We start from the raw sequence: 6,672 nt of genomic DNA on the forward strand, positions 1-6,672 counted from the left end.
ATATATATATATATATATATATATATATATATATATATATATATATACCACTTCTTTATCTATTCATCTGTCGATGGACATCTTCGCTCTTTCCACAGTTTGGCTATTGTGGACATTGCTGCTATAAACATCGGGGTGCACATACCCCTTTGGGTCCCTACATTTGTATCTTTGGGGTAAATACCCAGTAGTGCAATTGCTGGATCGTATGGTAGCTCTATTTTCAACTTTTTGAGAAACATCCATACTGTTTTCCAGAGTGGTTGCACCAGCTTGCATTCCCACCAACAGTGTAGGAGGGTTCCCCTTTCTCCGCATCCCCGCCAACATCTGTCGTTTCCTGACTTGTTAATTTTAACCATTCTGACTTGTGTGAGGTGGTATCTCATTGAGGTTTTGATTTGGATTTCCCTGATGCCGAGCGATGTTGAGCACTTTTTCATGTGTCTGTTGACCATTTGGATGTCTTCTTTGGAAAAATGTCTGTTCATGTCTTCTGCCCCTTTCTTGATTGGATTATTCTTTGGGTGTTGAGTTTGATAAGTTCTTTACAGATTTTGGATACTAGCCCTTTATCTGATATGTCATTTGCAAATATCTTCTCCCATTCTGTCGGTTGTCTTTGGTTTTGTTGACTGTTTCTTTTGCTGTGCAAAAGCTTTTTATCTTGATGAAATCCCAATAGTTCATTTTTGCCTTTGCTTCCCTTGCCTTTGGCGATGTTTCTAGGAAGACGTTGCTGTGGCTGAGGTCGAAGAGGTTGCTGCGTGTGTTCTCCTTTAGGATTTTGATGAGCTCCTGTCTCACATTTAGGTCTTTCAACCATTTGGAGTCTGTTTGTGTGTGGTGTAAGGAAACGGTCCAGTTTTGTTCTTCTGCATGTGGCTGTCCAATTTTCCCAACACCATTTGTTGAAGAGACTGTCTTTTTTCCATTGGACATTCTTTCCTGCTTTGTCAAAGATGAGTTGACCATAGAGTTGAGGGTCCATTTCTGGGCTCTCTATTCTTTTCCATTGATCTACGTGTCTGTTTTTGTGCCAGTACCATACTGTCTTGATGATGACAGCTTTGTAATAGAGCTTGAAGTCTGGAATTGTGATGACACCAGCTTTGCTTTTCTTTTTCAACATTCCTTTGGCTATTCGGGGTCTTTTCTGGTTGCATACAAATTTTAGGATTATTTGTTCCATTTCTTTGGAAAAAATGGTTGGTATTCTGATAGGGATTGCATTGAATGTGTAGATTGCTCTAGGTAGCACTGACATCTTCACAATATTTGTTCTTTCAATCCATGAGCATGGAACGTTTTTCCATTTCTTTGTGTCTTCTTCAATTTCTTTCATGAGTATTTTATAGTTTTTTGAGTACAGATCCTTTGCCTCTTTGGTTAGATTTATTCCTAGGTATCTTATGGTTTTGGGTGCAATTGTAAATGGGATTGACTCCTTAATTTCTCTCTCTTCTGTCTTGTTGTTGGTGTATAGGAATGCCACTGATTTCTGTGCATTGATTTTACATCCTGCCACTTTACTGAATTTCTGTATGAGTTCTAGCAGTTTTGGGGTGGAGTCTTTTGGGTTTTCCACATAAAGTATCATATCATCTGCAAACATGAGAGTTTGACTTTTTCTTTGCCGATTTGGATGCCTTTGATTTCTTTTTGTTGTCTGATTGCTGTGGCTAGGACTTCTAATACTATGTTGAATAGCAGTGGTGAGAGTGGACATCCCTGCCGCATTCCTGACCTTAGGGGGAAAGCTCTCAGTTTTTCCCCATTGAGAATGATATTCGCTGTAGGTTTTTCATAGATGGCTTTTATGATATTGAAGTAGGTACCCTCTATCCCTATACTAGCAGAGCACTTTTTAAGGAAATGTTGCACCACTAATGCTCCCGATAGCACAGAGGACCATATCTCATGACAAAACACAGGTAGATATCAACAACTCCGGGTGTAAAAAGGATGCAGAAAAGCTGCACTCTAAATGTGAAATTGTTTTAGAAATATGATAAGCAATTTATCTCACCAATTTTCAAATATGCACCCATATGATGCCTATAACAAAAAAAAAAACCTATAACAAAAAAATCTTTAACAACTATTTCAATAAAGCATAAGATAAAAATTCTAAGAAAGTAACGTGTCGGGCGCCTGGGTGGCTCAGATGGTTGGGCGTCTGCCCTCGGCTCGGATCATGATTCCAGAGTCCTGGGATCGAGTCCTGCTTCGGGCTCCCTGCTCGGTGGGGAGCCTGCTTCTCCCTCTGCCTCTCTCTCTCTCTCATGAATAAATAAATAAAATTTTTTTTAAAAAAAGAAAGTAACGTGCCACAGTTTAACAGGAAATGCGGGTTTTTTTTTTTTGTGAGTCATAATGGTGTCTTACATTAATGAACTTACATTCTATTTTGTATTAAAAAATAGAATAGGACACTAGAAAAAAAGATCCCCCCAAAAGACAGAGCATTTAGAAATTAAAAATATTAGATGAGGTAAAATAATTGGAAAACAAACCTGAGAACACCTCTCAGGATTCTTTTTTAAGGATCGAGGATAGGAGGGAAAAGACAAGAAAAGTACGGGGTCATTGTGGGAGACAGGATGCTTGTGATGAGATGTGGCAGCCCCGAGAATGTATCCAGCTGACATCCAGCTACAGGGGCTGGAGTGGCAGAGGACTGCCCTGCACCTGCTGGGATCTCTAACCACCCTGCACCTGCTGGGATCCCTAACCTCCTGCACCTGCTGGGATCCCTAACCTCCCTGCACCTGCTGGGATCCCTAACCGCCCTGCACCTGCTGGGATCCCTAACCATCTTTGCTCTGAGGCCACATGCCCTCCGGCTGCTCCCAGCAACCCACTGAGCAAGCCAGGGTACCAAGGCAGGTTGGTTCCAGGCACAGATGGGACTTCTCTGACAGAGGCTTCAGCTCCAGGACAGCAGTCTGTGACATGAACCCTCCAGCCTTCCCTTCCTGTCTCCTGCACCAGGGGTCCCCCTGCCCCGCAGCCTCCCCTGTGGCCCCTGCCCATTTTCCCTGGCTGGGGGTGGGGAAGAGGCATGTCTTCCTTAGCTGTCCTGGCACTTGCTTCTTGGATGACCCAGACTAGACACAAAAGTTCCAGAAGGAAAAAACTGACAAAATGTTACTTCTCATGGACTGCACTCTAGGAAGTTACCAGAAGATGCATTTGCCAAAACAGAGGGCAGACACCCCGAGAGAGGGATATGAGAAATCCCAGACATAGGGAGCCAGCGTGGGTGAGTGTGAAGACATGTGCCTGGGTGAGGTAGGGGACCAACCTGGAGGCCGGGGGGAGCTGGCTGCCTCTCATGGCAAACATTCATCCGAAGTATGTTAAGAGGGGGTTTGTGGTTCTGAAGGAGATTTGCGGGATGAATGAGTAATAGATATACAAAGAACTAGGCAAATGAGAAAATTGTTGACTCCACTAAAGACAAACATTTATAAAGAAGAGAAAGTGTATTTAGAATACACCACTTGGCTCAGCTGTGAACAACATTTAGGGAATCATAGGGATGTAAACACTGGGTATCGAGCTAATAAAATTTTTGATGTAACCGTAGGAAGGGAATGGAGGCAAAGGAAGGAGTGGAAGGAAACAGGGCTGACGGAGGGGAGAGTCCTCCCCTCTCAGATCAGGGAGTCAGTAAACGGTGTCAAACAAGATAAATCGATACAGTACAAACTCTTTATTTGGAAATAAGGTGCTAAATGTTCAATGAATGTCTTTTTCCCAACGCTGCAAGAGCTGAAAGTGACTTCAAATAACAAACACTGAGTGATTCAGGGTCTTTCTGCTCAGCGTCCGTATCCTTTGGGGTGGAAGGAAAGGAAGGGTAATGCCCCATTTACTCCAGCCACCCCATCACCGTGAGCCTCTTGTTACATTCTTTCCTACACCGCCCCTCTAAACATGGGCCCCAGGGCAGGGGCCCTTCTCAGAAAGACCACTCCAAGGCTAACGCTCAGTATTTGGGCCACGTGGTTGTAATTTGTTTCTGGTGGATGATATTTCCCCCTCCTTGACTCTGGCTCTGGGAGAGGGGGGCTTGTTTGTCCATATGGACCGCACCCCAGGCAGCCCCATGGGTCCCAAAGCCAGGCAGAAAGAGCCAAGCAGTGTCCAGTTCAAGACTCCCAGAGACTTTGTCACCAAAATCTCATGCTTTCTGCAAAACAAGCGAGTTGACATGCTGCAGTCGAACATAGTGCGACTGAGTTGGAATCTTTACTTATCTAGCGCCAAACCTAGTCTCCCATCTGTACATCAGGGAGGAGATGTGCTGTGTCCCAGGCCACCACCCTCCTCTAGGTGGTGAGGTGGGTCTCCCAGCTCCTGATGGGGAACGGACAGAGGGGCTCTTTGATAGAATGTGTTCTTTCATCTTCAGGCCTTGATTTTCTTGAGAATCCATGTCTGGTGGAAGAGTGGTGGTTAAATCGAACATGCTGCTACAGAGGAGGAGTAGGTAATCCCACGGAGCTGACAAAAAGGAAAGAACATTTCCATGCAGGTTTCACAACGGAGAGGTTTCAAGAAAGCCACATGCAGGAGATGAAACGCTTTTCCTCTGAAACACTTACTGCCCAAGCACATGGTTCTATAAGGAATTCCAGGTCAAAGGACTTAAAAAAAAAAAAATTGAATTGAATGAAGGGAGGATTTTGGCGATTCCATTTAATCCACTAAAAGCTTGTTGAGGGCCTTACCACATAAAAAAGGCATGGTGCCAGGCACTTGGGGAGTTACAGAGATGAATAAAACATGGCCCTGGGCCTCAAGAGTTTAACATTTTATGTAGAGAAGACAGTGACAGACAGAATGAGGCATCAACACATGTAAAGTGTTATGAATAAAGAGAAGAGGTTACTTGGGGAAGCTTCATCAAGATGGTGATGTTTAGACTGGGTGCTGCTGGAAAGGTAGAATTTCACCCGGGGGGTCGTGGAAGGTGGGGAGTGGATGAAGGAGGAATAGTTTGGAGTCTGGAGAGCAAAGGTGGGTTTGGGACATGTGGAATACTCACTGGAAGAAGACTGGTTCAAGAGACGATGCGCTGGTAGATGAAGCGGGAGAGAGGTAGATGGAGACAAGATGGTGGAAGGACAATGTGCTGCGCTTGTATCTACTTCCTACCGTATGATTTTGAAAGGGGGACAGACACTTGGAATGAGATGGGTCACTATAGAAGATGAAGCTTGCAGTTTTTCTTTGTTTTAAATGTTCTCTCGAGGAATTTTGCCATGTTTCACACAGAATTTTGTGTTTACGTATATTATTGCCTATTTTGACATCTCTAGCACATTCTGACGAGTGTAAAATTTTCCTCCTCCAGGACATTGTGGGGACACATCCGGTAAGCCCAAATCTCTCGCATAAAGACACACCATGTGCTAGTAATGGAGCCCTGCCAGTCACACCATTCAGAAAGCACCATTAAACAAAGAAGAGGAGGTGCCAAAAGGCTGCAGACTTGGCCCCATTCCTCTTGCTGCCAGGCTTTCTAGAAAAAGACGCCATCCTTCAGCAGTGCCCTGAGGCCTTCTTGCCACTCAGAAAAGCTCCAGAGACTAAACACACTTTAGTTAGTTCCCCTGAAGCAAGCGCTACATCAATACTAAACAGCAACAGTATTTTTCCCTCTCCCAGCCCTTTGCGATAAATAGAACATGGCTGCCGGCTGTTTTCTTCAGGTAGACTCTGGGTAATGACCATGACTGGATTGGACGTCCTTCCCCTGAGAACGGAAACCTCCCCAAGGCCGTGTACTTCTACCTGAATGGGTTCTCAGATGTCTGCGGTCTGTGGGTAAGCATCTGTGCTCCCGTCCTGAAGAGGCTGGACTCGGGCCTTGTTCCCCCACCCGCCCCTCTACCAAGGGCCTGCCCTCTTACAGGTTTTACTCATGAGAAGCACAGAGGTAAGACATGGTGGTGAGGTCCTGAGGGAAAGAGAATGATCTCCTTTCTGCCCCGCAGTTAAGGCTCTTTGCTCTTCTCTCTTGTCTGTGTCTCTGTAAAGGAGACAGAAATGTATTTTTCTAATCCTCATTTTAGGGGTGAGGAGACAGAGGCTTAGCAAAATCCATTCCTGCAGGGTAGTGAAAGGCCTTCCAAAAAAGATCCTGGGGTCGGCAGTTAGACCTGGGGTTGAGGCAGGCCTCGATTGCTATGTGAACTTGGCCGTTCCAATATTTCTGATCAGTAGCTACCACACCAGCAATCTGCAAATGTCATACCCATCTTGCCAGGCAGCTTCCTTTTTAGAATGGAAAGAGAGGTTCACAGGTTCACAAATCCCCTGCATTGAAAGGGAATCTGGCTTGCCCACATTTCCCACACTTTCTCCCCTCAATGACATCTTTGCAAACACTCCTGCCTGCCTATAGTCTTCTTAAAAACATGGCCCTGGGACCCCAGCACTCCAGAGGTGCACTCCAGCCAGCCCAAGTGGAATGGTCCATCACCTCCTTCATTCTAGACATCATGCTCTTATTAATATCCCCTTAGAACTCATAGGGTGATTCGCCTTGAGTTGGAAGTGACTCTTGTTTTCTTTTGTTTTGTTCACAAATGCTAAATTAACCCATATAGCTCCCTGCCTGGCCTCCAATGGCTTATTTTCAGTTGACCACACAGATAA

The sequence above is a fragment of the Callorhinus ursinus genome, unplaced genomic scaffold (assembly GCF_003265705.2).
Source record: "Callorhinus ursinus isolate GAN/ISIS: 27379988/994484 unplaced genomic scaffold, GSC_fseal_2.0 scaffold19, whole genome shotgun sequence".
Classification (NCBI taxonomy): Eukaryota; Metazoa; Chordata; class Mammalia; order Carnivora; family Otariidae; genus Callorhinus; species Callorhinus ursinus.